Source organism: Papio anubis, chromosome 3 (genome assembly GCF_008728515.1).
Source record: "Papio anubis isolate 15944 chromosome 3, Panubis1.0, whole genome shotgun sequence".
Taxonomy (NCBI): Eukaryota; Metazoa; Chordata; class Mammalia; order Primates; family Cercopithecidae; genus Papio; species Papio anubis.
In genome coordinates, this window is record NC_044978.1 from 95,258,554 (window position 1) to 95,279,264 (window position 20,711).

The 20,711-nt window shown below is 39.5% G+C and overlaps 1 protein-coding gene across 8 annotated transcripts in view; it reads right to left on the reverse strand.

Moving 5' to 3' along the window:
• Nucleotides 1–20,711, reverse strand: part of FRYL (FRY like transcription coactivator) — a 285,578-nt gene that overhangs the window by 248,369 nt on the left and 16,498 nt on the right. For 2 of the 8 annotated variants that reach the window (XM_031664440.1, XM_031664431.1), the window contains exon 1: nucleotides 20,086–20,203. The exons of the other annotated variants lie outside the window; for them this stretch is intronic. The gene's annotated coding sequence lies outside the window, so the exon portion shown is untranslated. Of the gene's footprint in view, nucleotides 1–20,085; nucleotides 20,204–20,711 lie in introns of those variants that run through there. 8 annotated transcript variants of the gene reach the window in all.

Below are 20,711 nucleotides of genomic sequence, written 5' to 3' on the forward strand. Positions count from 1 at the left end.
GATCTCTGCTCACTGCAACTTCCACCTCCCGGGTTTAAGTGATTCTCCTGCCTTAGCCTCCTGAGTAGTTGGGGCTACAGGTGCGCACCACCACACCTGGCTAATTTTTGTATTTTCAGTAGACACGGGGTTTCACCATGTTAGCCAGGCTGGTCTCAAACTCCTGACCTCAGGTGATCTGCCCGTCTCGGCCTCCCAAAGTGCTGGGATTACAGGGGTGAGCCACCATGCCCGGTCACAACCTGCTTTTTTTAAAGGGCCAGACATATCAACAAAGATAAACAGATGGCAAATACACATGCAAAGAAATACTCCATATCATACACTATCAGGGAAATGCAAATTAAAACCACAATGAAATACCACTACACACTTAGTAGAATGGATAAAATCCAGAGCAATGACAAACCAAATGCTGGTGAGGATGTGAGAGAAGAGAAATTGGTGGGAATGCAAAATGAAACAGTCACTTCGGAAGACAGTTTGGTGTTTTTTTACAAAACTAAACATATTCTTAACTCATCCAGCACTTACTCGTCGTTATTTACTCAAAGGAGATGAAAACATATTTCCACACAAAAGCCTACATATGGATGTTTACAGCAGTATTATTCAGAACTGCCAAAATTTGGAAGCAAACAAGACATTGTTCTGTTGGTGAATAGATTTGATGAAAAAAAAAAAAAAAGCAAGCTGTGGTACATCCAGATTATGGAATATGATTTAACACTAAAAGGAAATATGCCATAAAAAGCTATGGACGCCGGGCATAGTGACTCACGCCTGTAATCCCAGCACTTTAGGAGGCTAAGGTAGGCAGATCACTTGAGCCCAGGAGTTTGAGACCAGCCTGTGCAACATGGCGAAGATTCACTGTCTATTTAAAAAATAGAAAAATGACCAGGCATGGTGGCTCATGACTGTAATCCCAGCACTTTGGGAGGCCGAGGCAGGTGGATCACAAAGTCAGGAGATCGAGACCATCCTGGCTAATACAGTGAAACTCCATCTCTACTAAAAATACAAAAAATTATCCGGGCTTGGTGGTACACGCCTGGAGTCCCAGCGACTCAGGAGGCTAAGGCAAGAGAACTGCTTGAACCCGGGAGGTGGAAGTTTCAGTCAGCAGAGCTGGCACCACTGCACTCCAGCCTGGGCGGCAGAGAGAGATTCCATCTCAGAAAAGGAGGGAGGAAGGAAGGAGGAGGGAAGGGGAGGGAGGGGAGGGGACAGGAGGAGGAGAGGTGAGGGGAGGGAGGGAGGGGAGGGGAGGGGACGGGGAGGGGAGGGGGAGGAGGAGGGAGGGAGGGGAGGGGAGAAGAGGGGAGGGGAGGAAAGAAGGAATGGAAGTGGAAATGGGAGGTGGAGGTTGGTGGAACGAAATGGAGCACTCCACTACACTCCATCCCCAGCTTACAGAGCAAAGACCTGTCTGAAAATAAATGATGAAGAAGAGTAGGAGGAGGAGGAGGAGGAGGAGAGGAGGAGAAAGAGGAGGAGGAGGAGGAAAGAAGAAGAAAGAAGAAAGAAGACAACATGGAAGAAACTTAAGTGCATAATACTAAGGAAAGAAGTCAGCCTGAAAACAGACTGGATGATTTCAACTCCATGACATTCTGCAAATGGTAAAACTACAGAGAGAATTAAAACTTCAGTAGTTGCAGGGGGGATGAGGGATAAACAGGTGGAGCCCAGGGAATGTTTAAGGCAATGAAGCTACTCTGTATACTATAATAGTGGATACATGTCATTAGAAGTTTGTCCAAACCCATGGAGTGTATGACACCAAAGAGTGAGACCTAATGTAAACTATGGACTCTGGGTAAAGATGATGTATCAATATAGCTTCATCAATTGTAGCAAATGTACCCCCCTGCAGGGGTATGTTGACAATGGAAGCTATGCATGTGTGGGAGCAGGGAGGAAATAGGAACTCTCTGTACCCTCCTCTCAATTTTGCAGTGAACCTGAAACTACTCTGAAAAGTTGTCTTTTTTTTAATGAGAAAGAAATTTTTACTTTATACCCTGTGTACCTTTTAAAGTCTGATGTTAATTTTTATTAGCATGAAGTTGTACTTAACACAATTTAGAGTCTTCATTTTACTTAACCAATCAGCACATAAAATGCTGTTGACCTTGAAACTGTTCCCTCATTTGGCATCCAGGATGCCACATTGCCTAAGTTTTCCTCCACTGGCCAGTCCTTCTCAATCTTCATTGCTAGTTCTTATTCTCCCAACTTCATCATGTTGGATGCCCCAGGACTCAGTCCCTGGACCTCCTTTCTATCTATACTCCAACTTATCCAGCCTCACAACTCTAAATATCATCTTTATGGTATTTAAAACAGATTGATATTGTCTGTTATTCCCTACTGTAACAGACCAACTCAGGACTGCTATTCATTTTTAGTACTAGTCATGCACTAGCACAATTCAATTCAGGCATTATTCATGCCTGAACAAAATAAAGTGCTCTCAGGTACCACCACTAGCACCAAAAAAACTCCAATCATTAAAACTACATACAATACCAATTTTTACAGAAATTTCAATTTGCCAAGAATGATTTTACTTGTCCCACCCTTTTGGAGGGTAATCTGAGATTTGTTTTATTTATTTATTTAATTTATTTATTTGAGACAAGTGTTTCACTCTTGTTGCCCAGGCTGGAGTACAATGGTGCGATCTTGGCTCACTGCAACCTCCACCTCCTGGGGTCAAGTGATTCTCCTGCCTCAGCCCCCCAAGTAGCTGGGATTATAGGTGTGTGCCACCACACCTGGATAATTTTGTTTTGTTTTGTTTTGTTTTGTTTTTTACTAGAGATGGAGTTTCATCATGTCAATCAGGCTGGTCTCGAACTCCTGACCTCAAGTGATCCACCTGCCTCAGCCTCCCAAAGTGCTGGAATTACAGGTGTGAGCCACCACACTCAGACAATCTGAGATGTTTAAAGGTAGAAAAGTAGAAAGAGAATTGAATTAGGGCAATGCTAATCTATTATGTATTTAAAGGCAGAAAAGTAGAAAGAATACTGAATTTGCAAGTCTTTCACTAAATTCTTATCTAGGTGTTACTTTTCCTAGAAAAGCATGTCACAGCTAAAAATCTCAAATCCAGAATCAGAACCATAACAATTACAGGTGTTTAATAAGTTCAAAAGGGCTTAGAGATGACTTAGCTTGTTTTTTTCAAGCTTTTTTGTTTAAATATTAAGCTGCCATATAAGAACTCTTTGAAAGGAAACCTGATCAAGATGAACCTCTTATTTCACAGATAGGGAAACCTACAGCCCAGAAATGTTTAGAGACTTGCCCATGGATAAAGCTCTCACTGGTAATACCAAGACCAGAAAGTAATTCTCCTGTTCCCTAATTCAATGCTCTTTCTACTTTTCTACCTTTAAACATTTCAGTAAATACTCATGTGATTAATTTTATGTGTCAACTTGGCTAGTCCATGGTACCCACATGTTTGGTCAAACATTATTCTAGATGTTTCTGTCCAGATATTTTTTACATGAGATTAACACTTAAATCAGTAGACTCTGAGTAAAGCAGATTACCCTCCAAAAGGGTGGGCTTCATCCAATCAGTTGAAGGCCCTGATGGAGAAAGACCTTTTCAGAAGGGGGAATTCTGCTAGCAGACTGAATTGCAACTCTTCCCTGGGTCTCCAGTCTACCCTGTAGATTTTTGACTTGTCAAGCCTCCACTATCAATTGGGCCAATTCTTAAAAATTTAACAACTCTCCCTTTCCCTCTGTCTTCCCACCACCCGCATATACATGTGTTTACTAAGAATGTTAAGTCTGTGACTAAATATATAGAAATAATATGAATTAGTGGGGGAGGGGGGTGACTGCTAATAAGTAAAAAATTTATTTCTGGGGGTGATATAAATGTTCTAAAATTAGACAGTGGTGATAGTTACATAACTCTGTAAAAATACTAAAATCCACTGGATTGTATACTTTGCAAAGGTAAATTTTATGGTATATGAATTGTAGCTTAATAAAGCTATTATATATTGTTGAAAGGAAGGAGGGGGAAGAGGGAGGAAGAAAAGAAGTAAAGAAAGCCAGTCAGCCTGTGAAACTAAGCAGCATTATAAATGACAAGGAAAAAATGTCAACTACTTCATAAATTAATATTTACTCTTTCAAAGTCATTGAGTTACACAGGGAGCCCCAAAGAAATGTTAGAGAATGGAATCAGAGAAAACCAACAAATAGTTGCAAAAGCCTGATTTTTTTCTTTTTCTTAAATCAAAGACAGCAACGCAGTTAAATAAAAGCTGTGACATCTGAGAGATCAACTATAAACTGCATTAAGGAAAAATGTCTTAGTTAACGGTGACATGTGAAACCAAACTAGAGAACTAAAATCTTTCACTTGGAATAACTTTAACTGTTTTAAAAATCCTTCCCATACTTAGTCAAATCACAGGAATCATTTCAAACAACAAAAAGTTTCTAGTGTATTTACCATATTCGCACTATTTGCAAAGATTAAAATATATTATGAAATCCTCAATATCTCCCACCCATAATGTAGTGTGAACTTAAGTGATAGGTACTCAATATGAAAAACAGATTTTTTAAAAAAGGAATATGGTATGAATAGTGCTTCTATGTACAAAGAAGAAGACAAAGAGTAATAGATGTCCCAGTAAATTATGATTACATTGAGAAATTCAGCATAGCTAGAACAAATTGTGCATTTGTAGGGATTGGCAAGAAATAAAGTCAAAAAGCTAGGCTGGAATATATCAGAAAGCAAAAAATGGGAATGCACATATCAAGGAATTTAGATAGTCCAAGAGGACTTTTAATCAGGGGAGCAAAATCATCAGAATTGAGTTTTAGAAAGATATATACAGTGGCAGATTCTAGAGGAAGAAAGACTTAAGAGAGGACAATAATTAGATGAGAAATTATAAAGGCCTGTAATAGGACAGTGACTATGAAATTGAAAAGGAAGGAAAACAGATTGAGACATTTAGAAGATGATCAATCTAAAGATGTCTAATGCAATGTAGGTACTCAGTATCTTGGAGTAGATAAAAAATATATATATGGTGGTTAAAGAGAGGGATGACTTGATTTCTATGAGTCCTGAATTAAGTACAATGTCAAAAAGAAAACTTGGAACTACTGGTAAGATATAAGTTCATTAAAAATCACTGATGAAGGTTTCAAATCAATCAAGCACCTCCGTACATGAACAGCAAAGGCACGTACATTTGCATTTCCCACACGATGGGTCACTGTGGTTAGGAGTCGGCACAGCCCTCTTCTCTAACGATATGGAATTCACTAGTACTAACTGGTCTACTTTTGACAGGTAGCAGTTGAAGAGTCATGCAGTGGTTTTGAAACAGGTCTGCAAATTCTTCAACACTCTTTCTACCAAAAGTTGGATTCATGTCCCCTGACCCTGGGCAGTCTGTGACTGCCTCCACAAACAGAATGTGGCAGAAGTGGTGCCAGCCTCTAAGGCAGGTCAGAAAACGCCACACAGCTACTGCTATGCACGTACGTACGGCTGCTGGGATTCTAGCTACTCTGAGGCCACACACCATGTAGAGAGACCACATCAAGAGACATTTAGAAAAGTCGCAGCTGTTTGACTCTTCCAAGGCCAGGTGTTAGACATGCGCATGAAGACCCCAGCCCAAGCCATGGTCTGACTGTAGCTTTGCAAGAGAACCCACATGAAAAATGCCTGGCGGAGCCTAGGCAACTCTCACATTTGTGAGCAAAATAAATTACTGTGTCTTTTAAAGACGACTGTTTTAGGGTAGTTTTCCACAAAGCAATATTGATACCAAGGACAAGCCAACTGCTGGAAAAAGAGCAAAACCCTTCCCTGATCCTACAATGGGCTGGGAGATTGGGGAGAGGAGATTAGTTAATGAGAGAGGGAGGTTCCCTCAAACAAATATATTTCCCCCATCTCCCCCGAAAAAAAAGATTCCAAGAAGAGAAGTAACAACACTCTTGTATTTGTAATTCATATGTTGGGGACTTAAACTAAAATCTCACAAGACAGTACTTGTTGGAGATAATTTTAAAGTGAGTGATGGGGGAAAAAAATTCTCAAAGGTTATTTCCCAAGAAATAGAAAAAATCCTCAGCAGTGAGGATTGTATGGAAATGTTTTTCTCACCTAAAACAAAAACTGGTACTGTTGTAAACAGGATGCCAGTGTGAAAAAAGCAGTCATGATAGAATATTACTTTTACAATTATTTTATTCAAGTTTATATTTTACTCAGATTAAAATCAGTACATGAATTCATAATATATTTCTTCATACATCAGCAATATGGACTTTACCAAAGATCATCTCATTAACTTGAGGAAAAAGAAAATAAAACAGGATGAATTCAGTTCATAAAAGTTGTGAAGAATCCTGACAGTTTTTTTTGACAAGGTAGGGTTCTACCTCATCTGGCTCCAATTCCAGTTGTTCCCACATATCTTTACAAATCATGTTTTCAGCTTTGGTTGCCATTAAAACAAAAGGGTGAAATTGTTGGGAAATAAAAAATAACATATGTATTGCTATATCAAAGAAATGGCCACGATCTCAACTTAAACCAGTCTTCCCATGAAAATTTACTCATAAATTCCATGCTTATAAAAAAGGGATAATAAAAGTGCTATTTTAAGAGGGTTTCATGAAGATTAAGAATGTTGCAAGCCCTCTGTAAGGATGGGCTTACTTAAAATTATTAAGCATCAGGCCAGGCATGGTGGCTCACGCCTGTAATCCCAGCAGTTTGGGAGGCTGAAGTGGGCAGATCACTTAAGGTCAGGAGCTTGAGACCAGCCTGGCCAACATGGTGAAACCCTGTCTCCACCAAAACTACAAAAATTAGTGGGGTGTGGTGGTGTGTGCCTGTAGTCCCAGCTACTTGGGAGGCTGAGGCAGGGGGATCACTTGAACCTGGGAGGCAGAGGTTGCAGTGAGCCAAGACCACATCACTGTACTCCAGCCGAGGCAACAGAGCGAGACTTCGTTTCAAAAAATAATAATAATAATTAAATAAAAATTATATATATATGCATCAAATTGGACTCTGACATCCGTTCCCCACTCCTGTAAAAAAACAGAACTCCAAAGTTTTAGCTATAGATATAGCTAGCCACCTGAACATTACGTTTCCCACCTTTCCTTATAATTGCTTATGGCAATATGACAATGTTCTGGCCAAGCAAAGATAAAAAGTGCAGGTTGGCATCTGGAAAGGAGCACATGTACCCTCCTGGCCGGGATCTCTTTCCTCCTTCCTCCTGACAAGACAACAACTGCCCAGACACGGAAGACACATGTTAACTACATCACTTTTCCCTCCACCTCTCCCCAGCTACAGATGGGAAGTAGATATTTACCTTGTTTAAGCCACATAAAAAGAAAAAAAATAAAAACCCAAGCATCAACTATGTGTCAGGCACTGTCCTAGGCAGTTGATATGTATCAATGAACAAAACAGATGCAAAATCCTGCCCTCATGAAGCCCCATTGCTAATAATCGCAGACAATAAACAAGATATTATAATAAGTAGATTGTGAAGCTATCAGAAGAAAAAGTAGAGAAGAATCATGCAGTGGCAAGTGCGGGAGATGGGGCAGGGGTTGCAATTTTTAAGTAGTCAGAATACAAGTTGTCAAAAAAGTGACATTTGAGCAAAGATTGGAAGCAAGAGAATCATCCAGGTGGACATCAGGAGTAAGAACATTCCAGCCACGGGAAGTGTCAAGGAAGGCCAGAAAGTGGAAACACATCTGGCATATTAGAGCAACAGCAAGGTGATAAGCAACATCATAACAGATGAGCAAGAAAACGGTAGGGGAAAAGGTCAGAAAGGCCGAGAGGGGCCAGATCAGGTAAGGCCTGTAGACAACTGCACTCCGAGGCAAGGAGAGAACCACTGCAGGGTGGACAGCAGGTAATGTGATCCACCATACATTTGAAAGAATCACTCTGGCTGCTGAAACCAAGCAAAGGGTAGAGAAGCACAGAGGCAGGGAGACCTCTGGATAAGAGGCTATTTGTGACTGAACTGTTAGCAAAACTCTTGTCTTTCAGCACAAGAAACTGGGTTTGGATTCAGTTTAACCCAGCTATTACCTCTGTTCCCCTGGAAACCATACAGGCAGAATGTCAGCTGTGTTACTAGGCAACACTGCTTATGGTAAAAATGACCCACTGGTAAACTGCGAAGGGACTTGGAGAACTATAAAGCACCTGGCGCTGGCCATAGCTTAGGGCTTCTCTTAGTGTAAGGACTCCTGTAACTGCCCATGTGCCTTGTCAGGATCCTGGAAGCTCATGGTTGTCAAGCGAAATAGTAACTTGTGGAGGATAGGGCTCCTAAGCCATGTTAGTGATATACCTACTTATGTGAGCCTCATTACTCACAGCTGGGCTTCACCCAGAAGCAGGGAGTGGCACAGAGAATGTTCTGGCTGTTCTATTTGTGGACTGCTACAAGTACCCCCACCAAAGAGAAGACCTGGAGCTTCCCTGATGGTAAGCCGTGTTTCCTGTCCCATATCCTCCCAAGTGAATCTGATGTCAAATGTGGTCTGTGGCAATCCGTAGGTCTGTCTAGTTGAACCCTAAGAAACCTCTCTGGGCCAGGCACAGTGGTTCATACCTGTAATCCCAGTACTTAGGGAGGTCAAGGCAGGAGGACCACTTGAGGCCAGAAGTTCAAGAGCAGCCAAGGCAAAACAGTGATAACCTGGTCTTTATAAAAAATATTTTAAAATTAGCCAGGCATGGTAGTATGAACCTGTAATCCCAGCTACTCACGAGGCTGAGGCAGGAGGATCACTTCATCCCAATAGTTCAAGGCTATAGTAAGTTACGATCATACCACTGCACTCCAGCCTGATTGACAGAAGACAACTCCATCTATTAAAAAATAAGAAAAAGAGAGAGAGAAAGAAGAAAGAAGAAAGAAAAGAAAGAAAAGAAAAGAAAGAAAGAAAGAAAGAAAGAAAGAAAGAAAGAAAGAAAGAAAGAAAGAAAGAAAGAAAGAAAGAAAGAAAGAGAAAGGAAGGAAGGAAGGAAGGAAGGAAGGAAGGAAGGAAGGAAGGAAGGAAGGAAGGAAGGAAGAGGAAGAGGCTGGGCTCAGTGGCTCACACGTGTAATACTGGCACTTTGGGAGGCTGAGGTGAACAAACCGCTTGAGTCCAGGAGTTCGAGATCAGCCTTAGCAACATGGGGAAACCCCATTTCTACAAAAAATACAAAAATCTGCCAGGCGTGATGGCATGTACCTGTAGTCCCAGCTACTCGGGAGGCTGAGGCAGGAGCATTGCTTGAGCCTGGGAGGTTGAGGCTGCAGTGAGTTGAGATTACACCACTGCACTCCAGCCTGGGTGACAAAGTCAGATTCCATCTCAAAAAAAAAAGAAAAGAAAAAAAGAAAGAAAAGAAAAGAAAATTAAAACTCTCTGGGTAGGCACTGCTCTATTGCAGTAACCCAAGCAAGCAATGGTAGCAGCCTGGAAGAGGATGCTAGCAGTGCAAATAACAAAAGTAGTAAGACTGTAAATAAAATTAAAAGGAAGAGCCTATAGGTTCTTCTAACGAACTGAATGGGGGATGTGAGAGAAAGAGAAAAGTTATCAATAACTGCAAGATTTTTGGCCCAAGCAACTAGAAAGATTAAACAAAAAAATATGGAGAGGGAGCTGGGGATCAAGAGTTCCATTTGACAAGTTAATCTTAAGAGTCATTCTTCATTTCACTTTCTCCCCTATGACCCAAGATGGCTACAGCAGCTCCAATTATCATGAGCTTACATTACTATATCCAAAAGGTGCATACCTTATAAATTCTAGGAAACCAGACTCCCAGCAGACTTCCCCTGTGTATCACTATACCTAAACCAATCATTGGCAAGGGGAATGGAACTGACTTCAGGCTGAGCAACACTTATAATTGCCCCCTTTGGGCTGAGAAGGAGCACGTGAAACATACAAGCACTAAATGCCTAGACAAAATTAGCAAAGGAAAGAGAAGAATTACTAACAGGTGCAATACCTGTTAGACAGGCCAAGGGTATTAGATGGACAATCCATATAGATGCTAAAATCATCCCCCAAAAAAGAAAATCAGTAATAAAATACAGGTACAAAATAAGATAGGGAATCAGCTTAAAAATGAATGAGAGCAAATGACCTCCCCTCTATTCTATGAAAAAAAAAAAAATCTAGACAATTTCTATGAACTTTCACTGATGAAGATTCTAAATAATTTGACAGGAAAAAAATATGAACTAAGAATCTGACTAAAATCAGAAACTCTCAACTGTACAAGACAGAGAGCACTGTCTGAAAAATTTCCAAAGTAAAATAATTTGGCTTAAACTTACATATCCCAAACGATTAAACAAGTGAGAAGGCAGAATGAAGACATTTCCAGGACATCATTTTGGGGAGTCCTTTAGCGAAACAAGGATGGAAACCAATGAAGTCTGACAAGAGATACAAAAGAAACAGTAGAAATAATCCAAGAGTATAATGAAAAAGAAGTCCCAGAATGGCAGCTGTGCAGCAGGAATAGACAATAATTCATCCCATTAAAACAGAAAACTAGTGAGTTCCATGAAAGGAAAAAAGGAATGGATTCTGTTCAAAAGACAGAATAATTAGCAAGCTGGCTTAATGACAGGAATGCATATTTCAATTAAAAATAAAAGACACACAACAGAAAACTGCAGCAGAATGTTGCTGGTTATATATCCACAGCCTTCCTCCCTTAGGCCTTGCTGAAGAGATTCAATTTTATTTGTTATTTATTTATTTATTTATTGGTCACTTGATTTCCTAAGCACCTGTTAGGAAAGGCAGCCCCTCCCCTAAACCCATGGGATGAATCCTACAGGTCTGAACTAATCCTGAAAATCCCACTCTCCTTTGCCAGTGATTGGTTTAAACCAATGAAACATACAGGAAAGTCATCTGGGAAGCTTCTTGAAAGACTTTCCTCAAGGATAAGATGAGAGATCTGATGGGGGGTGTGGGGGATTTGTCATAAAGAATATTATTGGGCAAATAGTGAATGTGAATATGGACTATATACTGGACAATAGTATTATATTGTAGTGGACGTGGAGGTGCACCACTCGCATCCAAAAGACTCACTGGCAGGTGTGAGGAGGACGGGTAAACTGAGAGCTCTAGCTGTTAGCTTTATTTGTGTTGGCATTAGTTTTCAAGAGACTTGCACATTCTCTGGACAGCCTCCAGCTGTTTTATAACTAAGAAAGGTAGTGGTATAGACCAATTTCTGCCCAATGAGAAACTCCTCTAATGAACCATCTTGACTCCAGATCTGCCCCTGGAGCTGGTAGACAAAGTATAATCACAATCTGACAGCCTCATCTGTCCAACCCTGCTTCCACCTTTTACTTTTGTGCAATCATAATTCTGCCTTGGCATTTGCTTCAACAATTAACAATGAATGTTACATTTCCTGAATTTAATCATCGTTGCACGAATGATCACATTGATAAACTCCTTTTTCTTTGGTGATATGTGCTGAAGTATTTAAGGTAAAGAGTCATGATATCTGTAAGTCTCTCAAAAGATTCACCAAGATAAAAACTCTAGATCTACAACTAGTTATACAGGCAAAGATAAAGAAAAAAGCAACTTGATAAAATGTTTATAACTCATGAATATAGGTGAAAGCTAGATGAGTTCACATTACCATTGTCACAACATTTCTGTAAGTTTTAAAGTTTTTCAAAAGTATGTTTACAAAAGGGGAAGATCCAGAAGCAGCAGCCCCCAACATCTTCTATTCCCTTCTTCCTGCCTTTTAGCACAATGTGAGAAACAGATGCTGGGAGCTACAGCAGCTACTAGCAGTAAGAGAAGGTTAGGGAAATCAGATGGCACCTATTGTTGGAGAGTCTGTTAACTGCAGCCAAAAACAACCAAAATGATATGGTGGTTGGGGGGTCAGGGAGAGTGGGCAGGGCAGAAGGGGAGGACGAATTATTCAAGAAAGTCATAATTCAAGTGTGGAAAAAAATATGACATGATTTTTAACAACCGATGGATTGCAGGGAAAGAAAATCCATTGACTTTGATAATACGAGATCTTTCTTCTATTGGCACAGGGTCATGACATTAAACAAGTAAAGGATGTGCCTATAACTTACTACTCAGCTCTACAATGAGTATTTACATAAAAAATTTAGGCTCAACATAAAAATAAAGCACCAGTGACTTCAAAGTTACAGAAGTAATGTTTACAAGCTTGTCAGTATAAAAGGTACAACTGAGATAAGTTACGGGGGAAGATGGAGAAAAGAAGGATTTCAATTTGAGACCCGTCACAAGACTAGGAATCTTCTCTGAACATATTCTAGGTGACTCATTTTTTAACTGTTGTTATTGTAATTAATTCATATACCATAAAATTCACCAATTTAATCATCATTTTAATTGGGGGTTTTAATTGGGCTATTCATCTTTTTATTACTGAGTTGTAGAGTTTTCTAGGTACAAGTCCCGTATTAGACATGATTTGCAAATATTTTCTCCCATTTTCACTTTGTTGATAGTCTCCCTTTGAAACACAAAAGTTTTTAATTCTGATGAAATCCAATTTATGTCTAATATTTAATCCTTTGTTGTCTGTGCTTTTGGTGTCTTAAGAAAGCTTTGCCTAACCCAAAGTCACCAAGATTTGCTCATATTTTCTAAGAACTTTATAATTTTAGCTTTCTCATTTAGGTCAATGATCCATTTTGTTAATTTTTATGTATGGTATGAGAAAAGAACCCAAATTCATTCTTTTGCATGTGGAAATCCAGTTGTCTCAGCATCGTTGGCTGAACAGATCACCCTTTTCCCCCACTGAATTGTCTTGGTGCCCTTGTCCGAAAAAAAATTCTTAATTAAAAAAATTCAAGGAACCATAAATGTAAAGACTTATTTGTAAACTCTCAATGCTATTTAATTAATCTATATGTATTGACACTTTTTAAAAACGAAGGTAAAATCCACTAACCATCTTAAAGTGTGCAATTGAGTGGCATTAAGTACATGCATTTTACAACCAACAACTCTCTCTTTCCAAAACATTTTCATCACCCCAAAAGGAAACCCCATATGCATACTAAGCAGTCATCATTCTTCCTTGTTGCTGGTAACCACACCACAAATTTGTGTCTCTATGGATTTACCTGCTCTGGATACTTCATATGAATGGCATCATACAATATGTGATTTTTTTTTTAAGGTTCATGCACTTTGTAACAGTTAGTACTTCATTTTTATGGTTGAATAATACTCCATCGCATGGATATACCCTATTTCAGTTACTCATTCATCAGCTGATGGACACTGGGTTGTTTCTACATTTTAGCTAACATAAATAAGGGCTGCTATAAACATTCATGTACAAGTGTTTCTTTGAATACCTGTTTTCAATTATCTGGGAGTATATACCTAGGGTAGAATATTTGAGTCATATGATAACTTCACATTTAACTGAGAAACCACCAAACTGTCTTCCACAGCATGTGCACCACTCTCCATTCCCACAAGCAATGTGTAAGGTTCCAATTTCTCCATATCTTTGCTCACACTTGTTATTTTCTGGGTTTATTTTTATTTCTTTATTCTTTATTTTATTTTACTTTTTTTGAGACGGAGTCTCACTCTGTTGCCCAGGCTGGAGTGCAGTGGTGTGATCTTGGCTCACTGCAGCCTCTGCCTCAGCCTTCCAAGTCACTGGGACTACAGACGTGAGCCACCAGGCCTTGCTAATTTTTGCATTTTTAGTACAGATGGGGTTTCACCATGTTGGCCAGGCTGATTTCAAACTCCTGATCCTCAGGTGATCCACCCGCCTCGGCCTCCAAAAGTGCTGGGATTATAGGCATGAGCCACTGCCCCGGCCCTGAATCATTTTCAATTGTGACAACTGGAACTGAACACAATACCCTGGGTGTAGCATTGTGTACAGAATCATGTACATTGCAGAGTAATGTAAGACTAGCACTCTCCCTCTTCTCAACCTCCTCCTTCTATTAGTCTAGACTATGATTCTGTGAAGCCCTCTGGTAGTCACATTTTATATCCAAATTGAGTTTATTAATTAAAATATTAAAGTTGTTTGTATTCAGTCACATCTCCCTCACTCTTGTAACTGTGCAGTTGGTTTTTTAACCCATATATGAAACTTCACATCCAGCTCCACAGTAAGTTATCCCATTAGCCACGGCCCACTATTTCACTCAGAAATACTATTTCCATTCAGTTAACCCTAGAAAATTCATTTCATCCAGAAATTTGATACACATAGCCTCAACATTTTCATTCACATCATTACAAAAAATAGTGAATTTCCACATGCCACTAGAAATTTCTCTCCAGTTGTCACCAATTCATTACTCACTGACTTTTGAGGTATGCCTCAACCAATCACACTTCCACCTAACTGTATGGTCAGCCAACCAACATTATTCACCTGACATTATCTCCCTTGTCAGAGAGAAACTTTGCAAAATCTCCAGCGGAAATCCAGTTATACTGTATCTTATATGTTCTCCTGACCCACACTCTAATTATCCTCTCTAAAAACAAGGCTAACCTAATTGTCTTTACTTAGGCCATGTGATACTTTTCTTTAAAAATGTAATCAAAGCCAATATTTTTAGCACATAAAGCACAATAACCTTAGATTAGATCATACTAGGCTTCAAAACATACTGTGATTCTTATACCAGCATTAAAATTTAAAAAAACAGTATGTATCACTCAAGGCAACACAAGGAATTATCTCATGCATTCTACTTGAGACTATCAAGACAAATGTGTCAATTTATTGCAACTTAAGTTTACAATTTATTTAAATTCTACAAGTCTTTCCTCAACATCAAAAATTCAATTAAAAAAAAAAAAAAAAAAAGGCCAGGTTTGGTGGCTCATGCCATCAAATCCTAGCACTTTGGGAGGCCAAGGAAGAGAACTGCTTGAGCCCAGGAATTTGAAACCAGCCTGGGCAACACAGGGAGACCTCGTCTCTACAAAAAAATGAAAAATTAGCCAGACCTGGTGGCACATGCCTGTAGTCCCAGCTACTCAGGAGGCCGAGGAGGGAAGAGCTGCTTGAGCCTGGGAGGTCAAGGCTGCAGTGAGCCAACCCTGAACCACCACACTCCAATCTAGGCAACAGAGCAAGACTTTCTCTCAAAAAAAAAAAAAAAAAAAAAAAATTAACTGGTAAACTTTTGTTTGTAATAATGTAGATTTTATTAAAACCAATTTCCATTAATTCCTTTAAGAGCACATTCCTCACTCAAATCACTCTCACAACACTGTCAGATATTGTTCCAGTCTAAAATGACCTCTATTTTGCCCTTCCTATGATACCTACTGTCTCTATCACTCACTCTGACACTAAGCCATCTGATGTTTGGTATTTGTTGCTTGTTAACTGTCTGATAAATTGCTAATTGTCTACAACTGGATCCTTCAGAGAAGTGACTCCTCTCATACTATTCTAACTTCATCACAACCAACATAGTGTTTATTAGAGGACATGGACTCAAATACTTACAGTAGTTTATATCACATATAATAAATCCAATAAAGAATTAAAATTGACAGGAGAAGTAGCTCATGCCTGTAATCCCAGCACTTTGAGAGGCGGAGGTGGGAAGTTTGCTTGAGCTCATTAGTTCAAGACCAGCCTAGGCAACACAGTGAGATCCTGTCTCTAAAAAAAATTTAAAAAGTCCCCAGGTGTGGTGGCACACACCTGTAGTCTAAGCTACTTGGGAAGCTGAAGTGGGAGGACTGTTCAAGCACAGGAGGTTGAGGCTACAGTGAGCCATAATTGCGCCACTGCACTCCAGCCTGGGCTGCGGAGTGAGACTCTAAGGTAAAAATCATCTGATATCTCTGAAGACATTTAAGGTTGTCTGGTTCACCTGGGTGACTGTAGTGTGGTGACTAATAGGGAAAGCAGGCTCAAGCAGAGGACTCCCCAAGACAAGGCAGCTCTGTGCATATTTCAAGGTAATGGGAAAGAAAAAGAAACAGAAAAGAACTGAAAATGAGAGGTGAAGAAAAATGTAAAAGAAACAGCCTTCTGGGGTTCAAGCGAAAAGTAAATGGACACCTTTTTCTCTGAAAAAGGAAAACTAGATGTGTTGTAGTAGACAAGGGTTAAGGTTAGCAGGTTGTTAAGAAATAAAATGTTTATTTAGCTACCAATATGTATGTCGTAGGCACTATACCAGTTTCCCATTGCTGCTGTAACAAATTACTACAAATGTAGTGGCTTTAAACAGCACACATGTATTATCTTGCAGTTCTGGAAGTCGGAAGTTCAAAACAGGTCTCACAGCTAAATTCAAGATGTCAGCTAAGAATCCATTTTCTTGGCTTTAGAAGTTTAGAGGCTGCCCCACTTCCTTGACTCAGGGATGGCTGGCTGATTTTTTAAATTTATTTTTGTAAAATAAGGGCTCGCTGTGTTGCCCAGGCTGGTCTCAAACTCCTGGGCTCAAGTGATCTTCCCGCCTCGGCCTCCCAAAGTGCTGGGATTCCAGGTGTGAGCATCCCGCGTCTCGTCTTGCTGGTTCTGACTCTTCTGCTTCCACTTTTCAGGACCCCTGTGATGACATTACGCCCAGCCAGTAATCCAGACTAACCCCCCTATTACAAGGTCAGCTGATGAGCAACTTTAATTTCATATAGTGCCTTCATTCCTTTTGCCATGGAACATAACATGCACAGGTTCCAGGGAGTAGGGTGTGGACATCTTTGGAGGGTTCTTATTCTGCCTAGCACAAGCACTATGTTATGTGCATCCTTTACATCTTATTTGATCCTCATAACTCTAAAGGAAATTTTTTTCTCATTTTATACATGTAGAATCTAAGGCTACCCATGTTATTTTTGGACACTTTAAATAACTTGACCTGAAGTACAATAGAATCAAGATTCAGAGACTGCACCCTTCATCAGTCTATTTCTGAAGCCCTCACTTTTTTTTTTTTTTTTTTTTGGAGACAGAATCTCACTCTGTGGCCCAGGCTGGAGTGCAGTAGTGCAATCTCAGCTCACTGCAACCCTTTGCCTCCTGGGTTCAAGAGATTCTCGTGCCTCAACCTCCCAGGTATGGCATGTGTATTAATTTTCACTTTACATTCTAATTGTTCTTTGCTATTATATAGAAATAAATTCATTTTACATTGATTTTATAATCCTGTGACCTTGCTAAATTCATTTATTCTAATCATTTTTTCTAGATTCTGAAGAATTTATTTTAGGGTTATCTATATACACTATTACATCATCTGCAAATAAAGAGTTTTACTTCTTCTTTTCCAGTTCACATGCCTTGTATTTTTTTGTTTTTTTTGTTTGTTTGTTTTTCTTGCCTTATTTGCAAGCACTAGAACCTCCAGGGCAATGTTGAATACTTTTAGAATAACCTTGTCTTATTCTTGACCTTAGGGGAAAATGTTGTCATTCATCATTAAGTATGATGTTAACTGCAGATGTGTTTGTTTATTTATTTATTTAGAGACAGACTCTTGCTCTGTCGCCCAGGCTGGAGTGCAATGGTGCCATCTCAGCTCACTGCAACCTCCACCTCCTGGATTCAAGTGATTCTTATGCCTCAGCCTCTCAAGTAGCTGGGACTACAGTCGTGCTGGGACTGATTACAGGCGCGAATCACTGCCCCCGGCCACCCCAGCCACCCTCACTACTCTCTATTATTACTCTGTGTGTGTGTGTGTGTGTGTGTGTGTGTGTGTGTGTGTGTGTCTAAGAGAAAATAAAAATATACAAAAAGGATCTTCTTGCTTTCTACTTCAACCAAAACCACTTTCTCCTTCTGTCTCCTGATATTTGAGATCTCTGTGCATAATTTTCTTTGAAAGAAAAATTTTACATTTCTACTTTTCACCATGCTATATTCCATGTAGGCTTTGGTGAATGACAAGAGGCCATAAGTTAAGAAACAAGTGTAAAATTATATGAAAAGGTGACACAGATGTGACTATCCAACATATTTATATAAAATTGTGGGTGTATAATGGTGTTATATCAATGATTGATTATAATTGGTCCCACAAGATTATAATGAAGCTGAAAACTTCCAAAAGCCTAGTGACACTGTAGCCATAGTAACATTGAAGGGCAATGCACTACTCATGTGTCTGAGATGATGCTGATATAAACAAACCTCTGTATTGCCAGTCATATAAAAGTGTACAGTAATATCCCAGGCCCTCATATTCACTTCACCACTCACTGACTCACCCAGAACAACTTCTAGTCCTGTAAACTCCATTCATAAGTGCCCTATGTAGGTTTTTCAATCTTTTATGCCCTATGTTTACTGTACTTTTCTTTGTTTAGATACAAGAAAGTATCTAAACATAGAAAAGTATTTAAACAAGTATCTAAACATAGAAATACTTATTTGTTACAATTGCCTACAGTGTTCAGTACAGTAACATGTTGTAAAGGTTTGTAGCCTAGGAGCAAGAGACTATATCATACAGCCTAGATGTGTAACAAACTGTACCATCTTGGTTTTGAGTAAGTACATTCTATGATGTTCGCACAATGATAGAAATCACTAAGGACACCTTTCTCAGAATGTATGCCCATTGTTAGGCGTATGGCTACATCTCTGCCCAAAGTGATGACAGGTGGTGGGGCCTGAGGGAAGTAATTAGGTTATGAGGGTAGAGCCCTCATGAATAGGATCAGTGCCCAAATCAGGAGAGGCAAAAGAGCTCACTAGCTCTGTTTCCACCAAGTGAGGATGCACAGAGAAGTCCAAAGTCTGCAACCTGGAGGAGGGTCCTCACCAGCATCCAACCATGCTGGCATGCAGATCTCAGACTCCCAGCTGCCAGAACTATGAGAAATTAATTTCTATTGTTTATGAACCATCCAGTCTATGGGATTTCGTTACTGCAGCCAGAACTGACAAAGACATTCCCCAAAGTTTAATATATTGCCCTCAAGATTACGAACATTTTAACGTATCTTGACACATTGAGCCTATTGTTTTGCAGGATCCCATCAACCATATGTGAATGTATTAACATCCTTCTTAAAAAATGATTACTAGGGTAATATAACTGACTTCCAAGTGTCCCTTCTCCTCTAATAATGAACTCTTGTGTTGCTTCTTGGCCCATTCCTAAACACTTGGGTAACAATAAATTATACTTTTAATGTTCCTAAGGAAAGGTTACAGACACAGGATGGAAATCAGGGAGAGGGTATGTGACAGATGGCAGAAGCTTTGGTGTTGAAGTGGTTTGGCAAATGTCTTTGATGTAACTTATGCCTCTAGAGGAGCCATTTTTAATCTTTCCTGTGTCCTGGGCCCTGCCCTGAGAATCTGATAAAAACCACAAACCTCTCACTGGAAAAATGCACATGAACACACACTAAAATTTTTCATACAACTTATTTTATTGGATTTTAAATTGATCACCATCACAGACCATATAAAACTAGTCTTTGCAAGAATTTTTGCATGTCTCATTTTTAGTTTTGTGCCAAAAGTTGCTCCATCCAGGAATAAAATCCAAAGTATACAATAAAACAAATCAAGCTTTAATTATTTTCAACAAAAATATACCAAAATAATGATGACTCTGGCTATATGACTTCTGGCACAAAAGCATGGTTCTAGGAAAAGACCCAACCTTTTATACTATTCTCCAGGGAAAGCTAGGAAAAACGCAGGTGTTAAACAGTGACAAGGCTCAGGTCCTAACAGTAAGGAAAGAATTATGTTGACTGAATTTGATGAGTGTTTCCCCCAAACAACAACATTTTACATTTGTACATATTTGTAAAAAAAGAAAAAAAAAAAAGATACGGTTTCAGAAATTTTGGATAAATTTAAATACTTGGAGGCCAGGCAAGGTGGCTCATGCCTATAATTCCAAGCGCTTTGAGAGGCTGAGGCAGGAGGATTGCTTGAGGCCAGGAGTTTGAGACCAGGCTGGGCAGCTTACCAAGACTCTGTCTCTACAAAAAATGTAAAACTTACCTGGACATGATGACATGCAACTGCAGTCCCAGCTACTCGGGAGACTGAGGCAGGAAGATCGCTTGATCCCAGGAGTTCCAGGCTGCAGTGAGCTCTGTTCACACCGCTGTACTCCAGCCTGGGTGACAGAGTGAGACCTTGTCTCTTAAAAAAAAACTTGGAAAAAAAATCATACCAGATCTATGTTCCTAACACTTAATCATTCAAAATGTATTAAATTCAAAGTGGAGTACATGTACCCCTTAAAAGTAAGATGATCAAGGCAATGAGTGAAAAGAAAATCCTAGAAGATTACATGTATTTGTTATCTTAAAGTTAAAATTTGAGCTTTACTAAGGCCATATATGACAAGCTCACAGCTAAGGTCATACTAAACACTGAAAAGCTTAAAGGTTTTCCTCTAAGATCAGCCAAGAAAAGGGTACCCACTCTTACTACTTCCATTTGACACATACTAGAAGTCCATATAGGAAAGGCTGAAGTAAAACTGTATGTTTTTAAATTATATAATCTTATATATAGGAAACCCTAAAGATTCCACCAAAAAAAATTAAACTAACAAATGAATTCAGGCTGGACTTTGTGGCTCACACCTGTAATCCCAGCACTTTGCGAGTATAAGGCAG